The following is a 19,295-nucleotide window of genomic DNA, read 5'->3' as shown; positions in this document are numbered from 1 at the left end:
TACAATGAAGTACGGGCTGTAGAACCCGGACTTCATATCGGCTGGAGGGACCGGCTCTATCGCGTCCTTCGCCAATAGGACAGCGATCTCCGCCTGAAGCACCGGGGCGCCCTCCTTCGGTATAGATGAACTATAGATGACCCTGAACTTCGGGGGACGCCGGGCGAACTGAATCGCATAGCCGAGTCTGATGGTGCGGATGATCCAGCGAGACGGGCTGGGGAGCGCTAGCCAGGCCCCCAGAGACCAAGCAAGCGGGATCATCGGCACCACGGACGTACCCGGAGCGGGGCAGCGCAGCGGAACGCAGGGGCCCCAGGACGACATGGGAGTGGTCCGTGCAGGGGTCTGGGTCTGACACACGACCTGCATCCGCTGAGGGGACGGGCGAGCGTGGGGAGGCACATTGTGTGCGTCCGCACAACCGACGCCCCCTGTTGGCGAGGAGAGAGGTGTCTGAGGGGTACGAGGCATGGTAGCGTCGCATACCGCCAGACGCGCTCTCTTGGCACCCAGAGATGTTGGAAATTGCTCTTTTATTGAAAATTTGGGTGCCACTGACACTGAGGCCAGTGGCGGAACAGAAAAATAAATGGTGTTCCCCCGGCCCTCCACCGGGGGAAGGAGTGGTGCTGCAGCCATCTCCTGAAGAGCAGTTTCCTCCATCTCTGGGCGGCCCGTCTCAGGGTCTCTTCCGACGACGCTTGCCACCTGGCTTGGCAGCGGCCTGAGCGGGCTGGACGTTCTTCCCGCGACCGGCTCCAAGCCCACGGCCGGTGGAAGGCTGCTGCTGGGCTGGGGCGGGAGCGGGGGCGGCCGCAAGAGGACGTCCTCGGCGACGGGCAGGCGGAGGTGCTGCAGCCGGCGGCTGGGTGGAGGCAGCAGCAGGCCGCCGGTGCAGGATGTGTTTTATGGCCTCCGTCTGCTTCTGGGCGGCCGAGAATTGCTGGGCGAAATTCTCGACCGCGTCGCCGAACAACCCGGCCGACGATATGGGGGAGTCCAGGAACCGGTTCTTGTCAGTCTCCCTCATGTCGGCCAGGTTGAGCCAGAGATGCCGTTCCTGGACCACTAAGGTGGACATCGCCTGACCCACAGAACGGGCGGTAACTTTCGTCGCCCGGAGGGCGAGGTCCGTCGCAGCCCGGAGCTCCTGGAGGAGCTCTGGGTCAGACCTACCCTCGTGCATGTCCATGAGTGCCTGGGCCTGGTGCACCTGGAGCAACGCCATGGCATGCAAGGCAGACGCGGCCTGTCCGCAGGACCTGTAGGCCTTCGCAGTCAGACTGGACGAAAGTCTACAGGCTTTGGACGGGAGACGAGGATCACCACGCCACTCGGAGGCGGTCGCCGGACGCAGGTGCATCGCGACGGCGCGTTCGACTGGCGGGATCCTCTCATAACCCTTGGCCTGTCCACCGTCAAGGGTAGTGAGGAGGGAGGAGCCACCAGGTCTGTTTCTGGCACTGAAGGGTGTCGTCCACGACCTGGAAAGCTCCTCATGCACCTCCGGGAAGAATGGCACTGGGGCGGGACGCTGAGAACCAGCGCGACCCCCCCCCCCCCCCCCCCAGGAACCAATCATCCAACCTAGAAGGTTCGGGACGTGGTGGAGGGTTCCACACAAGCCCGACCTTTTCGGCGGCCCGGGAAAGCATAGCCGTCAACTCGGGGTCCGACTCAACCGTTGCCACTCTCCCAGAGGGAGGCAGTACAGCTGAGTCCTCATCCTCCGAGGACTGGAACTCCCCCTCCGATGCTGCGATCGACATCTGCTCGTCTGCGGGCGCTCCGAAAGAGATGACTGGGCGCCCGTGGGCGGGACCAGCGATCTCTTCCGGTGGCGCCACCGGCAGCGGTGCTTGTGAGGGTTCAGGGACCTGCGTAGGGACACTAGGCGGGTTTGTCCTGAACGTTATCCTCAGATCACCCCGGTCATCCGTCGAAGTAGGTCTATCCTGGTTAGGGATAGCTCTAGATCGAGGTATGGGGAGGGGGACTCCGCCTTCCCGGAGGTAGGTGAGTCTAGATCTAAGCACCGCAATAGTCATGTTCCCGCAGTGAGAACACGAACTATTCACAAACGCTGCCTCAGCGTGCTGTAAGCCCAGGCACGTGATGCAGTGAGTGTGGCCGTCAGCGGGCGAGAGGGAACGACCGCATCCAGAAACGCACGGGTGGAATGACATTTTGAAAAAGACGCAGTCACACCCGTGTTGCTCTTTTTGTGAGGAAACGCTCTTTTAGAGAGTGCTGAAGCACCCAGGGAAACCGCGGCAACACACAGGGGATAGTGCAGCCTGTGTTTGCTCTCAATGGAACGCCCACCGATACCAACAGGTGCTGTGATAACAGCAGTTGTTCCTTGCAGCTTGAGTTCGCGGTCCCGCTGGAAAGTGCCGTCACACCAACACACGATCCTCTTCTCTGTTCTCCGTCTCTTCGCTGAGTTAATCAGGAAAGCAGTCCGTACTTCAAAACGCCGGTTCGGCTCCGAAGTGAATGACGTCAGTGCGGTGCTCTCGCTTCCTGTTTATACCCGCGGCGCGGGGCGGGGCGCAAGATGCAAATCTCGCACGCCAATTGTTCATTGGCCTGTTCTTAAGTTCTCGAAGCTGATAGGGGCTCTCTGAAGTGATCCCAATTCGTCGGTATTACCGACGTACGTCGTAGTGACCGTCTGAAAGGGAACACAAGTTTTGACAAAAACAAAAAGTTAATAAAATTATAAACCTCACGTTTCAGCCTAATAATTTATTATATAGGCTATATTGTCACAATCTACAGTCACCAGCCCAGTCTCCAGCACTACATTTTCATCATCCCTTACGTTCCTCACCTGACCTCAGTCAACCATTATCCACACCTGATTCCCATCTTCACTGCGATCACCACCAGATATAATCACACACCTCAGTTCATGTGTTGGTGTCTGGCCTTAAACTTGGCAACAGACACATTCCAGCAATGTCTTATAGCGAATCCTGTTCTCCAGAGTCAATTCCAAGAAGTATGTCCTTGTGTTTTCTCATCGTGTATCCAAGTCTGTCCTTGTTAATATCCACCTGCAATACTTACCTGTGACCATCTACTGGGGTGTGTGCTCCATCAGCCAGCATGATTGTCACCTGTAAGGTTATTGTTACCATTGCACCTCCAATTATTATCCACCTTGAGTTAGTTACCTATTCACTCTGTGCTCACTGTGTGTCCACAATAAAGTTGTTGTCTGGATTCACTTACTTCCTGCCCAGTGGGTATTCTTGTGAAAGAAGCCCAGACCAACACCGATACGACATCAACCATGAGCATTCTACTTCACCTGAATGGCCTGTTGTTCTCCCTCTCCCAAAAAGGCCGTCCGTTAGAGATTTCTTAGAGCTATCTTCCACCGTGTATTTAGATGATGCACTGCTGATAGAAATATTTCATGGAGGCTTAGCGGAACCCCTGTAGTCTAAAATGCCTTGGGATGTTAACAACTATGCAATGGAGCAATGTATTCTGCGCAATGGTGCAATGTATTCACTATGCTATCTTGCTTAGTCGATCAACCCCTGAAAAACCACTTATGCTTCCTGTAATTCCCAAGCCTGTTTCTGAGTCTGTTCCAAGGAGTGATGTTCCTGAGTCCGTTCCAATGAGAAATTCCAGAGTCCTTTCCAGTGACAAATTCCAGAGTCCGTTCCAGGGACAGAAATTCCAGAGTCTGTTCCAGTGAGAGAAATTCCCCAGTCCGTTCCAGTGAGTGAAATTCCAGAGCCTGCCCTTCCTGTCTGCCCTTGTGTGGCACTGTCAGTGTCTGGCCTTAAACTAGGAAACAGACCTATTCCAGCAATCTCCAATCGATTCCTGTTCTCCAGCATCAACTCCAAGAAGTATATCCTTTTGTTTTCTCCTTGTATTTCTAATTCTGTCCTTGTTAATATGCACATGCAATACTTGCCTGTGGCCGTCTACTGAGATGTGTGCTCCGTCAGTCAACTCTGCCATCTTCTCCTGGATCACTTGCAAGATAAAAGGACTGTTATTGTTACCATTGCACCTCCAATTATTATCTACCTTGAGTTAGTTACCTATTCACTATGTGCTCACTGTGTCTACAACAAAGATGTTGTATGGATTCACTTAATTCCCCAGTGTGTATTTCTGGGTATATAATTAATCTGAGCAAAAATTGGATTTTACAAAAAGTCGGGTTTACAATGCAGAGTCTTTTAGCATCTCTATTGTGTGCCAAAACATAAAAGGTATAGGCTACTTGCTTTGCTACCAGTGAACTAGCTACTGTAAGTGTAAGCATGTTAAATCCAACACATTAGTGTGTATTTATTGTATTTTGCAATGTTTGACGAAATATAATTTAATAGGTCATTTTTTTAACCTGATATATTCCATTAGCAGAAGGAGGATTGAGCGATGAATCATTCAAATTACAAAAAAAAAATGTTTTGAAAATATTTCACAGAATTGCTCTGAATGATTTATTTAATCAAACTAAATTGGTCCAAACACAAACAGAAAGAGGATGGTTATGAAGTGATGTCAGATTCGTGAATTAATTGTTCTTTTGAGTCAGATCACCTTAATGGATTGATTAAATCAGAGGTTTTCAACCCTGCTCCTGGGGACCAACTGTCCTGCAGAGTTCCCCTTCAAGGGAACTCGCACTGCATCACCGCTTTGGGAACGCCTCTGCATGATTGCATCATGAAGCACGTATATCATCAGTCCAATAGAGAGACGGAACGTCATAGGCGGGTGACGTCATAGACCGCAAAGTATAAAGCATCCCGGCAAACGCTACATCACGAGCGGGGATACACACTTAATGTGTGTTGTTTGTCTGGGTGAGCAGCACGCGCAGTCGGCTCTCGAGGGGGCTGGCTGCGAGCATTGTGAGGCGCTGCCTTTGCATTTGCTGCAATCCCGCCGGGCGCTCTTCGAGTTTGCGCTCCCCGTGGCTCGGGCCCCGCTGTTGCCGAGGCACATCGGCAGCTCATGATGTGGGGTTCGCAGATGGACCTGATGGTCGGGCTTGAGTGTGTTCAGTCCCCTTACATCTGTGTATAGTAACATCGGGGGGCTGAAAAGGCATGGCTATGGTTCGATGCCGAGGGTGGAAGAGACACTTGCGAGCCATCTCTCTCCCGAATCAGCATCGGCCATTATAGCTCCGTCTTTACCCAATAAGCCTCTAAGAGCAACATCAGCATTAGTGGTTGAAGCGTACTCAGCAGCAGGTCAGGCCGCCGCATGTATGCACACTATGGCTATAGTGCAGGCATACCAGGCTGACCTGCTGAGGGACCTGGGGGAAAGTCATGAGATCGGGGCTGATATAGTCAATGAGCTCCAATCCTCTGCAGATTTAGCCCTCCATGCCACCAAGGAGATGGCCAGATGTATATGTCAGCGAGTATCTCTGACCCCGGATGCCTTCCTTACGTGTGGAGGAGCGACCATGAGTGAGCCATATCTCAGGGGCCATCATGTGCTTGTACGCACAGACAGCACGTCGGTGGTCTCCTATATAAACCATCAGGGGGGTCTGAGGTCTTGTCATTTGTACACGCTGGCTCGCCTTATCCTCCTGTGGGCCCAAGGGAAACTGCTCTCAGTCAGGGCGATGTACATCCCAGGGCGCCTGAATGTGGAAGTGGACATCCTGTCGAGGCAGGGGCTGAGGCCCAGGGAGTGGAGACTCCACACAAGGTGGTGGAGCTCCTTTGGGAGAAATTCGGCAGGGCTCAAGTGGACATGTTTGCTATTCACAAAAACACACACTGTCGTCTGTGGTTCTCCCTGTCGCCTCCAGCTCCTCTCTGACTGGACGTGATGGTACAGGAGTGGCCGAGGCTGCCCCTGTACGCACCCCCCCCGATTGCTCTGCTTCCGGGAGTTATAGAGAGAGTGCGCCGGGACGGGGCCCGTCTTCTGCTAGTAGCCCTCGACGGCTCTGCTCTGGAGATTCCACTCATGGAGGACCTTCTCTCTCAGGCAGGCGGTGTCTTCATACACCCTCGCCCAGAGTTGTGGAAACTGTGGGCTTGGCCTCTGAGTGGGCCCAGCTCATAAGTTCTGGTCTCTCAACCGAGGTTGTGGAGACCATTCTACACTCTAGAGCTCCCTCCATGAGGAAACTGTACGCTCTGAAGTGGAGACTCTGCAGAGATCGTCTGTGGGATCCAGTTAACTGCCTTGCGAGCACGGTGCTGGTGTTCTTGCGGGAGAGGTTCTCCGCTGGGTTAGCTCCCTCCACATTAAAGGTGTATGTGGCAGCCTTAGCAGCTTACCACACTCCTTTGGATGGTGTGTCATTGGGGCGACACCCTCTAGTAACTCGTTTCCTCCGTGGAACTTTGATGTTAAGACCTGCAGTACGTACCAGGATGCTGGCCTGGGACTTGGCTATCGTCCTTCAAGGCCTTTCCGAGGCTCCCTTTGAGCTGCTTGGGGAAGTTTCAGAGAAGTTTCTCACTCTTAAAACCATAGTTCTCCTTGCTATTTCTTCATTGAAGAGAATTTGGGATTTACAAGCCCTCTATGTGGCACCCTCATGTTTGGAATATGCTTCTGGTATGGCCAAGGCCTTCCTACATCCTAGGCCGGGTTATGTTCATAAAGTTCCCACTAATCCTGTGAGACCTATTGGACTACAGGCTTTCTGTCCTCCACCTTTTGTGACGTCAGACCAGGAACAGCTTAATCCGCTTTGCCCTGTTCGTGCACTAGATGCCTATGTCCACAAAGCTGCCCTGTGGAGGAGATCAGAACAGTTGTTTGTTTGTTACGGGCCACCCTCGAGAGGGGGTCCGGCTTCAAAGCAGAGGATGAGCAAGTGGGTGGTTGAGGCCATCTCACTTGCTAATATTCTCCTTTGGCTGTCCGGGCTCACTTGACTAGGAGTATGGCTGCCTCTAAGGCCCTTTTGGCAGGGGCCTCCCTGCAGGATGTTTGTGAAGCGGCAGGATGGTCCTCACCGCTCACTTTTGTCAGATTCTACGAACTTGACATTAATGCTACTCCAGGGGCTCAGGTGGTTGTCTCCTAACAATGCCACAGTCTGGCATCCAGCTCCTATGGGAAGGTGGGTATTCTCGTTCCCAAAGCGGTGACGCAGAGCACAGCTTGAAGGAGAACGTCTCGGTTACGTCTGTAACCTTAGTTCCCTTAATAGGGAACGAGATGCTGCGTCACCCTGCCATACTCCCTGCATGTCAGCAAGCGTCTTGTTTCATCCTTATTTCAGAAGCTGGGGACGTGTGTTGGCTGGGATGCTTTATACTTTCCAGTCTATGACGTCACCCGCCTATGGCGTTCCGTCTCTCTATTGGACTGATGACATACGTGCTTCACGACACAATCACGCAGAGGCGTTCCCAAAGTGGTGACGCAGTGTCTCGTTCCCTATTCAGGGAACTAAGGTTACAGACGTAACCGAGACGTTTAGCTCCAACCATATTCAAAGACAGTTGAAGCTAATCAATCTCTTAAGTATCACTTCTTTAAAATACACAGGCAGGTGTGCTAAAGCAGGTTGGGAATAAACTTTCCAGGACAGTGGGTCCCCAGGAGCAGGGTTGAAGACCTATGAATTAATTTGGTTATCAAATATGACTGAACTGATCTGAGTGGCAGTGTTGGAGAGTTACGTAATCAGATTTATTTTATTTAAGTAACTAAAGTAATGGATTACAAAATATCTCAGTTCTTTTTCAAATAAGTAACAAGTTAATTTATTTTCCAATTTATTGACCGACACCTCTCATGTGTCCTGTTCTTCTGTAATCCAGAATGGCAGCACAGCTGAGGTTCTCAAAAAAGGTTTGTCTGTGCTCTCTACTGTACAAGCATGCATTTGCATTTCCTTCAGCCTGAGGCTTATTCACTTCACTTTTGGTGTGAAAGGGCCTTTACATTTGCCAAAAATAGAAAAATATTAAAAACCAAACAAGCAAGCCCAGTCCAGATGAGAAAAAGTAATGCAACACATTACTTTCTATATAGTAACTAAGTAATGGAATTAGTTACTTTTTTTAGGGAGTAACACTAAAGTAACTTTCCCCAACACTGTGGTTCTTGATTTAGCAACTCGCATTGAACAGAACAGTCTCTTTAAAACAAGTCTGATTCATAATGAGCTGAGAATTTACAAGTAAGAACACTTGAAACGAAGGTCTGGCTGATGGAGCGAAAGGGACTCTAATTGATACTGAATTATAGTAAATAGCTTCTGAACTGAATCACAGCTGCAACAAACTGAGCTAGAAAACGTCTCGGTTACGGATGTAACCCTCGTTCCCTGAGGAGGGAACGGAGACGTAACGTTAGTGACTAACGAATGGGGGTTTCGCTTAGAAGCCTATCATCTTCGAGCTTAGAGAAAACGCCCAATGGCGTGCCAATGCCATGGGGCATGCGGAATTTGCATACGTAACTCCGCCTCACCGCGTGAGTATATAAGGAAGTACGAGGCAATATAGCATTATGTTACCTGCTTGAGGAGCCAAGACTGAACTCCTGCGTTCCAGGTAGCACAGCTGATGTGGCAACGGGACGTTACGTCTCCGTTCCCTCCTCAGGGAACAAGGGTTACATCCGTAACCGAGACGTTCCCTTTCGTTCAGTCACTACGACGTAACGTTAGTAACTAACGAATGGGGGTCCCAATATAATCCCGCCACTCAGCTGTCTTCCAGTGCCCTGCGTAAGTGTGAGTACCCTGTCGTAAGACTAGTACGGACAAAGGACTCCCGCTTATCACAGGATTACCAAGGTACACTGGGAAGCATATCCCAGTGAGGGAATGCCAAGGATGCCTACCCGTGGGGAGGACTTAAGAGACACATATGACCCGGCTAGGGGCTGAATATGGAGATCTCTAGGGTACCAGCCGAAGGTGGATTTTTAACCCTAGGGTTGGCGGGGGACATGCCAAGGGAAGAAACCTGCTCACTGCGGAGACTTACGGTGAAATACTTGTGTGGGGGTCGCCGGAGGGGAACCATGCACACGGGGCACCTGGCCGGAGACGAGGGTCTGGGCTCGCTAGAGGGCAGACACAGGTATCGGCGTAAACAGTGCTGGAGGAGCTCAGGGCTCTCCGGGCGCTTACCTGAGGAAATATCGCACGTATCCAGTCCGTGGAGTGGAGTGGCGAGCAAGCGAAGACACCAAGCCTGGTCCATTACCGGCCCCTCGGGGGGCGAGTACATAGTCGGACACTGGCTCCACTCGGAGATAGTAGAATCTGGCGAATGTGTTGGGTGTTGGTTTAGCTCTGCAGATGTCTGTCAGCGAGTGGAGTGTGCCCTCACACCAAGGGGACATGGTCGACCTTGCTGCTGGTAAGCCAAAACAATGGTGTCCACTATCCAGTGAGACAACCTTTGCTTTGAGAGAGCACTTCCCTTCCGCTCTCCACCATAACAGACAAAGAGCTGGTCTGAGGTCCTGAAACACTGCGTCATGTCTACGTAGGCGCGGAGGGCGCGTACTGGACAGAGCAATGCCAAGGCTGGGTCTGCCTCCTCCAAAGGCAGCGCTTGCAGGTTCACTACCTGATCTCTGAAGGGAGTGGTAGGAACCTTGGGCACATATCCAGGCCGGGGTCTCAGGATCACGTGAGAGTTAGCCGGCCCGAATTCCAGGCACGCTTCGTCAACCGAAAAAGCCTGCAGGTCCCGACCCTCTTAAGAGAGGCCAATGCGGTCAGCAGAACCGTCTTCATCGACAGAAACTTAATATCAACCGACCACAAAGGCTCAAAGGGAGGCCTCTGCAGAGCACTTAGAACTACTGAGAGGTCCCAAGAGGGTACGAGAGGAGAGCGTGGAGGATTCAGTCTCCTCGCTCCCCTCAGGAACCTGATGATCAGGTCGTGCTGACTTACCTTTTTGTTCTCCAAGAGATCGTGGTGGGCAGATATAGCGGCCACATAAACTTTGAGGGTGGAGGGACACAGCCTTCGCTCCAGCCCCTCTTGGAGAAACTCAAGCACGGACCCGATCGGGCATTTCCAGGGGTCTTCTTGGCGGGAAGAGCACCAGGTGACGAAGAGGTTCCACTTCAACGCATAGGCATGCCGAGTGGACTCTGCCCTAGCGGAAGTGATGGTGGCGACCACCGTAGGTGGCAGGCCACTCAAACCTGCCGCGTCCCGTCTAGGAGCCACACGTGGAGGGTCCAGAGGGACGCAGGTGCCATAGGGTGCCCCGTCTCTGAGTAAGAAGGTCCGGTCTCAGAGGAATAGGCCAGGGAGGGACTGTCGCAAGGTGCTCGTGGTTGCGTGATTGGTTTTTGGGGGCGGGGCCCAACAGCTGTCGGGTGCCGCCCCCAAAAACCAATCACGCAACCACGAGCACCTTGCGACAGTCCCTCCCAGTCCCAATGCCTTTCGCTCCCGGGGTGCATGAGGAGATCACGCGGCCCGAGGAATGAACGTCGGGGTTCTTAATACCACAGCACCGCCCTCAGGTCACCCTGGCCACCAGCCAAAGTACCATCTCACTCGGGGACGGTAGATTGGGGTGTGGCAGAGGGGACTCTCTCTCCTCACGGAGATCATTGAGTCTCGACCGCGACATCGCGATGGTCACGTTCCCGCAATGGAAACGTGACACATCCGCAAACACTGCCCGAACGTGCTGAAGCCCAAACACGCTCGAGCAGTGAATGCGCCCATAGACAGCAGCGGAAATCGAACGCACCCGGAAGTGCACGGGCGAGCCGTCTTGAAAAAGACGTGCCACGCGCAAGCTCTTTTTGTGAGAGGAAAGCCTCGCAGTCGATGCCGAAGCGCCCAGGGAAACACACACCAACTGTCAAACGGACCAATGCGCAGATCAGCAGGCAGGAAGTATGCGATCACTGGAACGCGCCGTCACACCAACACCGATCGGAAAGCTGCTCGTCTCGAAGAGGCTGACAGAGTCTCAGAAGGCTTTAGGAGTGAAGAGGTAGGTTCTCTTGGCTCCGAAAGCAGAAACATAATGCGATATTGCCTCGTACTTCCTTATATACTCACGCGGTGAGGCGGAGTTACGTATGCAAAATCCGCATTCCCCATGGCATTGGCACGCCATTGGGCGTTTTCTCTAAGCTCGAAGATGATAGGCTTCTAAGCAAAACCCCCATTCGTTAGTCACTAACGTTACGTCGTAGTGACTGAACGAAAGGGAACGTGAAAGTACAATAAACATAATTATTAATTATTAATTCAAACTTGAAAGTGAGTATAATATGCCACACCATGTGTTGATGTAATAAAGGTAGTGATGTCAAAATATTTTTCGTTAATTTGGTTCAGTATATTGAAACAAATTGTTTGAAAGAACCAATTCACGTATATGAATTAGACTTCCACTTCAAATGTATAAGATCACACTAAACAAATAACATGTAACTTGCCAAGTAATAACAGGATTCAGTGACATAAACATGCATTGAATTGGTTTATTTCATTAAGCTTCTACAAGCAAGTCTCTATCATATTTCTGAAAGACAGGAAGAATGCTATTTTTGCCTGTAATCGACTGTATAGTGGGACATCTCATTATGATAGATCTGTCTCTTTCCCTCACAGTCGTTGAGATACAATCCTTTTGAGTGGCCTGATAATAATTTATGCTGTGTTTCTCAGAACTTCAAGGACAGGGGAGTGTCTGAGTAGTGAACACCATCATCATGAGATGTGACAGGAACCCAAAACTCCCATTCACAGTTAGAGCGTTGCTGTGAAAGAGCCTTATTAATAAATAATTGGGTGCAATCACATAACTTTGAGAAAACTTTCATGTAAAGTTATTTGGAAAGCCCTTTTACATTTAAAAGTTGAGTTTTTTGGGTAGTAAGCACTTTGAAACACATTAAAAAAGATCTGCAGGTGTGCATTATGCAAATGACTCTTTCTCTTAAGCTTTTGGAGCTCTACGCTGTTTCAGCCAGTGAAATGGCTTTCAAAGGAACCCCAGAGGTCCATTATACAGAATATAATAGTCCATTCTTCCCACTTTAAAACCAACCTAAATGTGACTTTTTGCCATTAGACGGCCTCCTTGTCAATTACTTTAATAGACTATATGAATAAGTCTAAAAGTAGTTTTTTTAAAAAAAGGTTTTGATTCACAAATATAGGCTTTTTATTTTACTCTGTAGTTGGGCATTTGTCTATTCATTGGGAGTTTTAGTTGTAGCACATGCACCCATATCTTAACCAGATGTGCTTATTGTGGCATTTTATGTTTCACAGAAGATAGTAGACCGGCGATAGTAGATGAAATTTGCCATCAGTTGAACACAATTTCAGAAAACAAAAAGGTTTGGCTAAAATAAACATGCACACATGGTCACATGACAGTCAAAAAGAAATACACTACCATTCAAAAGTGATGTAATGTTTAACAATGTAATAATGTTAAAATATTTCTATTTAAAATAAATTCTGTCCTTTTGAACATTCTAATAATTATACTTAAAAAAAAAAGTAATTCTGACTGATCAACGGAGCACCAAAACACTCTTAGTCAATCAGCAATAGGGGGCATGATGGGCAAGGAAAGCAAGTGAGCAAGCGGAGAATTTGTAAAAAGACTGTATAAAGAGAGATGGCTGAAACATTTCCAAAGACAAAAAAGTCAGAGGAATATAACTGGATGAAGAAGGTTTTTGATCATACAAAAAGCTTTCCATCGCTGGAGAGTTGTTAAAGACCTAAAAACGGATGCCAAGGTTCCTGTTTCTGCTTGAGAACCAAGATATGTTGTATTTTGTTGTTATGGAATCACAGCTTTAAACTTGCACAAGCTGCCTGTTGCATAGTAGTTTGGGATCGCAGAAAAATCGTAATAGTTTTTCAGGTATCTATTTCAAATATCAAGTGTTTCTCAGAAATCACATACTGAACTTTTAATTAATGGGTTTTGACTAATAAATAAATTTAAATATAAACATTATGTTAACCCTTATGAAAAATAAGTTTATTCAAGTGTGCTATAAGCATAGGCTATTTCTTTTAAACTAAAACATAAGAAGGTAGGCTATCTACTTCCAGTCTACTTTTTATGTACTTCTCAGAAATATACTTTATGTAGCCTACTTCTCAGAAATACTTAAAATTACACCCAAGTATATTTGACTTACTGACTGAGAGGTCTAAGTATATTGGACTATCCATGTACTTAATATTTTGATCGACATATAGGATATTCTTTTCGTTTACTTTTTTGATTGTGTAGCCTATTAAATACATTTTTCACATAGTTTTACATACAGTCTTTTTACATTGTTTGAAAATATTGATTTATAAAGAAACACATGTTCCTAATTCTGAGTATCTGTATTTTTATGTAGGCTAGTCCACTGGTAGTGTACATAGGAATTTACTTCATCAAATGTTCAACCGATATATGGCTGATGGAATGGCAATTATCGATAATTATTTAAAAAATGTTAACACAATCTTTTTCCATTTAACTTTAGCATATAAATTCTTTGTCGGTACTTCAAATGTTCCGAAAACCAGTTTGGAAAAAAAATTTGTTGAGAAAAAGGGCTTGAACGAAAATAAATGTGGTGTCACATGACAGAATTAGCGTCCGAGTTTTTAGTGTGGCTCCCCCGTTAAAGCACCGTTTCTCAGTAGTTCAAAGGCGCATTAAATCTATTATATTCATATTATTATATTGTATATTAAATTATTGTATTACTATTGGTAAGAAGAAGACATGTTGCCTCTCAAACATCATTCATTTTTGTTTTGTATTTAATTTTGTCTCTCTTTTTTACAATCTAATAAAAGTTAATCCTAAAAATTATAGCTAACTGCACCTGTTTCTGAATATTGCTTGATCAAGTATTGATCTAAATAGTCTTTATAATTAAGTACAAAAAAGGCTGTGATTATTTAAAAAAAAATGTATGCACAGTTTTTCAGTGCACAACGGGTCTGTGATCAGTAGTAAATGCTGCTCCATCTGAAATCACTGCGAGTTTGAGACGCGTATAATGTCAATCAAATTGTTTCAATCTTCTGTTTATTCAGCTCACCGATAGTATGATGCTCATAGGGATTTCCTGGGATGACGTGCGCAATTGTATTTCTGCGGCACATATTTGGAGTACCTTGCGCAAGAGCGCCCTCTGGCTTGCAGATGGAGCAGCATTTAATACTGATCACAGCCGTGCTTTACTGAGAAGCTGTGCATTAAATAATCACAACCTTTGCCAAATCGCGTGCGGTTTAATTGCGATTTATCGAGCAGCCCTAGTCTTGTCCAACCCACATACAATGGTTCCGACGGCCATGTATACAACAGTAGTGGCTCCTGGTCAGAAATTTAGGTAGGGCAGATTCAGGATTTTTTAATCTGGATGGAAATTTGTGGGGCGCTGTAGAGCTAGGGATGGTTCAGAGACCGGCTGTGCCACCTAGTATCATGAATACATGAAAAAAATGGGCCAATTTAGTCCAAGCAGAATTGAAATATTACACTTACAAGTTTACTACTAGTACATTGATACTAGTATACTTGCTACATAAAGTGTACCTAAAATTATATTTTAACTTTACTTGAGTAGCCCTATACTTCATAAAATGAACTTCAAATATACTTATTTTTCGCAAAGGAATGTCAACATATATTTTATTTAAAAAATACACAAAGTCTATGTTTGTGACGTTGATAGTGTTCCAAATGAACAAACTTTGTCAGTCAAGTGAACTTCTACAGATATCCCCAGCTCAGTATATAGGGAGCAAGGAAAATCATTGAGCTCCATGGCCATGTTTGGTGTTGATTACAGCTGTATTCCAGCTGTGGAGTATCTGAAATTAAATCACTCATATCAGCCTCTCTCATTAAATGCTACTTCTTGTGATAAAAGCACCTGAAGAGAAGTGTTGACAAGCTAAAATTTGATGGTTTCTGTTCTGTCACCAAACAAACCTCAACAATGAGGCCCCATTCACCTTTTTGAGAAGAGCAAAAATTAAGAATCCGACAGATGATTTAATAGCTATCCAAAAATACTGAATAAAGGTGCAGTGAATTCTAATGCTTCACTTTAAATCAAACCAGCCAAAGCTTTCAGTTTAAATGATAGATTCTTTTCAGGATACAAATTCAATCTAATGGTGACTTTTTTTACTTTTAAACTGAACCTATCTACCAGTTTCATATAAGTGGTGAAAATGCAAGACAATCTTCAATCTTCCCCATGGAACACGTTTATATGCAGTCTCTTCCTTAATTTATGAACATACTAAGTAGAAAAGGTGAGATACAGGAGTAGATTAAAAACAGACGATAGCTATCCTATATTTTAACCTTTTATTGAATTTGAGGTGTAATAAAAACACCTATTTCTAGATAGTCATATGGACTACTTTAATGGAGCTTTTTAAAGAAAAATAACACCACGCGATAAGCCCTATATCATACACCCGGCGCAATGCGCACAAGGCACGACGCAGTGTTTTTTGCTAGTTTCAGCCTGACGCAGTTATCATTTTCACGTCCTGCGCCACGTTTTTTAAATAGCAAATGCATTTGCACCTATTTGTGCTCCCATGGCGTGCTGGTCTGAAAACGAGGTGTGTTCAGGCGCATTGTTGATGCGTTGCTATTTTGAGGCAACTGAAATAGACTGCGTCATTGACCAACTGAAACCTGGTCTAAAGTCAATGCCGGCTGCAGATAAAGTCCTAATTGTTGGTGATATTAATATCCATGCAGACAATGAGAAAATGGGATTAGCATTTAGAGACATTCTAAACTCTATTGGCGTTAGGCAACATATGTCAGGACCCACTCATCCTGATCGTAATCATACTTTAGACCTAATACTGTCACATGGAATAAATGTTGAGACCGTTGAAATTCTGCAGCAGAGCAATGACATCTCAGATCATTATCTAGTATCGTGTATACTTAATTTAGCAAAGGCTGCAAAGCCATTCAAATTGGAAAGGACCAGGTTTAAAATTCTTGGTCTATTTGTTGACATATTAGATGAAAGGGCTTTTACAGAGGGGATTCTGGATATCTTATTTTGTGATTTTCGTAAATTACTGACAATAGCCTTAAAGGGGTGATGAATTGAGAAAACAACTTTCCCTTGAGCCTTTGATAAATAAAAGTTCATTTTGATATAAGAATATCCTATAAGTTTTGGAGCTGAAAACTTAAAAAAAAAGCTTTTATTGAGACCAGGTCCAGCAAACGATCTATTTCAGAATATGTTGACCATTGACGTCATAGAATGCAGAAACGCCGCCTCAACAGATAAATATGTACGCCTGCTTCTGTAGCTCCGCCCACCGACTCGTGGAGCTAAATGTATCGCGCTACAGAGCAATAAACATGCCGGTTCCAGCTCACGTGTGTAAGACATTGCACGTTTGTTCACTTCATTTCACCGCACAATCGTTTGTAAACAAGATACAGGTCGAGACTGCAGACATATTGGGATTAAAACACAATGATGTGCCTTCTATATTGGATCCGACAGGAAGGGTGCAACACACTTATGTGAGAAAAACATGTTTTTTATATGTGATAGTATTGCATTGGTACAAATCGTATTGATTATATGTAAGTGTCTAACTGAACATACCTTAGCACGCTGTCACAGGCTGGATAATCCTTTATTTGAGGTGTTATTGGTTCATTCGTGATCAGACTCAGACTTCTAACGTTATGGTCCAGAGCTCGCAATGCCCAACGTCCCGTGCCTAACTTATGTGTTTTTCAGACGGGCTACTAAAACGTCTGAAACTATCTTAAATAGTGAAATAACATTCCATTCTTGCGCGTGTGTGTGTGTTTGTGTGTATGTACGAGTCGCAGTTATTCACCGTTCGGGCCTGCCAAGTAATAACAAAATAACATTCCAATCAATCGCGGGTGGATGAGAGATGAATCATTGTGTTTTGTTTGATAGGGATAAGCATTTTGCGAGCCCTGTGAGCGTTTCCCCAGACGCTTTCAAAACAATTCCCACATGTAATGAGGGGAGCTGAAGCTCATTAAATATGCTAATCTTATCCAATCCTAGCCGTGGGCGTTTACTTCCAAGTCTTCAGTGCGGCACGCCCATCAAAACAGAGCGTGTCTTGAGAGAGCCTCAAAACCAGGGTAGAAAATAGCCTATTACTTATTATGATGTTTTTGAATGTAAAAACCACGTAAACGTCATACGTTGACCTCAGACAACAGTATAATTTTTTTTTAAAAAGCCAGTTCATGACACCTTTAACACATTATCGCACCTAAACTCTGGAACAGTCTTCCTAGCATTGTTCGGGAAGCAGACACACTCTATCAGTTTAAATCTAGACTAAAAACACTTCTTTTTACTATGGCATACACATAGAACATTATCAATTTATATTATTCAAACACTAGGTCTGTCGGAACCGGGAACACTTCCCACAACACCTGATGTACTGGTTACGTCATAAAAAGAATGGCATCTATGCTAATGTTAGTCTCTCTGTTTATCCTGAGGTTTACTGCAGCAGCCGGATCTGGGCTGTATCTTGATCAGATGGAGGAACTGCGCCTAGACTATGACCAACGCATCCCTGAAGTGTCAGCAGAGACCGTGTCAACTAGGGCTGGGACGGTATGGATTTTTTCTTACCGCGGTTGAAAAGCAAGAATTTCCCGCGGTTCAGCGGTAAACCGCTTTAAACGGCTCCCGATCGAGTTTTGCGCACAGCCGCATGCGCACTCACCAGCGCAGGCAATTAAACATAATAAGGAACATGTTTATTTTACATTTATTTTTTCACGTTTAGAACAGGAACAATTAGAACAGAAATGGAATGATATCTGGAAAAAAAGTGCTGGCAAAACGAAATATATAGGCCATGGTTTACATCCCAGTCATATTTTTTGCTGAGAGAGCAGATCAGATCACGACTGAGAGATCTGAAGATGGAACAGCATAAACAAAGACAAACAAACAAACACATTTTTATTTATCGGTATTGATCAGTAATATAGCCTATATTTATTTGTTCATGTTTATTTATTTCCCATATTTTTACTTTCAGATTACAGTCGTCGTCATCAAACAATCACTTAAACTATAACGACTTTCGCGCACACCCGCCCATATAATATAATATTATTTATATTTATAGTATTTATATTTTTATATTACATATTTTTACAAATTCAGGCTATAATTTACATTTACAATTTACATCTCGTGTGCTTTTGTCTCAGTGGTTAATGAAGACTCTTTAATGAAGGCTCAAGGCTATTTAATTTAACAAAGTAGCCAAAGTGTAGTCACTCGCTGCTCACGCTACCGTGATTGTATATTATGCTACGTTTATTATTTATATTTATTTTTTATATTTTATAACATTTACATATTTATATTATTTTACATATCTCGTGTGGTGTGCGCTTTTGTCTCAGTGGTTCAAGGCTATTTAACGAATACTTTTTAATTTAACAAGGCTATTTAGGCTAATGATTGTATGTATATATATTTTTTTAATGTTATTTATATTACATAAATAATTTTTACATATTATATAATTATTTATATTTATGTTATTTATATTACATAAATAATTTTTACATACTATATTATTATATTATATTAGGCCTATTTTTACATATTTATATTAATTTATATATAGGCTATATGCCTATCTCGTGTGCGCTTTTGTCTCAGTGGTGCTATTTAACGAAGGCTATTTAATTTAACAAAGTGTCGCTGCTCACACTACCGTGATTGGATATTACTTATTATTTATATTTATATTACATATTTTTACATAGGCTATTCATATTAATTTATATATCTCGTGTGCGCTTTTGTCTCAGTGGTTCAAATATTTAACGAAGGCTATTTAATTTAACCAAGTGTCGCACACTTCTGTGATTGTAAGCCTGCCAGACGGATATCTTTTTCGATAGCCTTTTAATGAAATTGGAATTTCAGAATCACATAGCCTACTTATATTTAATTGCCTACAATAGATTATTTATTGATTATATTGAATGAAATTTCGCATGCCCAGCTTATTGGTTGTCAATCTTTCCCAAACAGAGTTGGAAGAGAGTTAAAACTTACCAGTACTAAGGAGGGCTGAGGCAGGTCCAGCTCAGTTTGTTTTTTCTGAAGCCGTGTTTTTTTTTTGCCAGCTATGGGAGAAATCGGTCACCAGCGGTCGCCACAAACCCGTGGCCCGGGCGGTGCGTTCTTTTTCTGCTTTCATGACTTCTATCTACCGACCCGCTATTGTCAGCTGCGTAACCATGTGAGAGAAT

This window comes from Gobio gobio (genome assembly GCF_949357685.1).
Source record: "Gobio gobio genome assembly, chromosome: 13".
Classification (NCBI taxonomy): domain Eukaryota; kingdom Metazoa; phylum Chordata; class Actinopteri; order Cypriniformes; family Gobionidae; genus Gobio; species Gobio gobio.
This window is presented reverse-complemented; position numbering follows the sequence as displayed.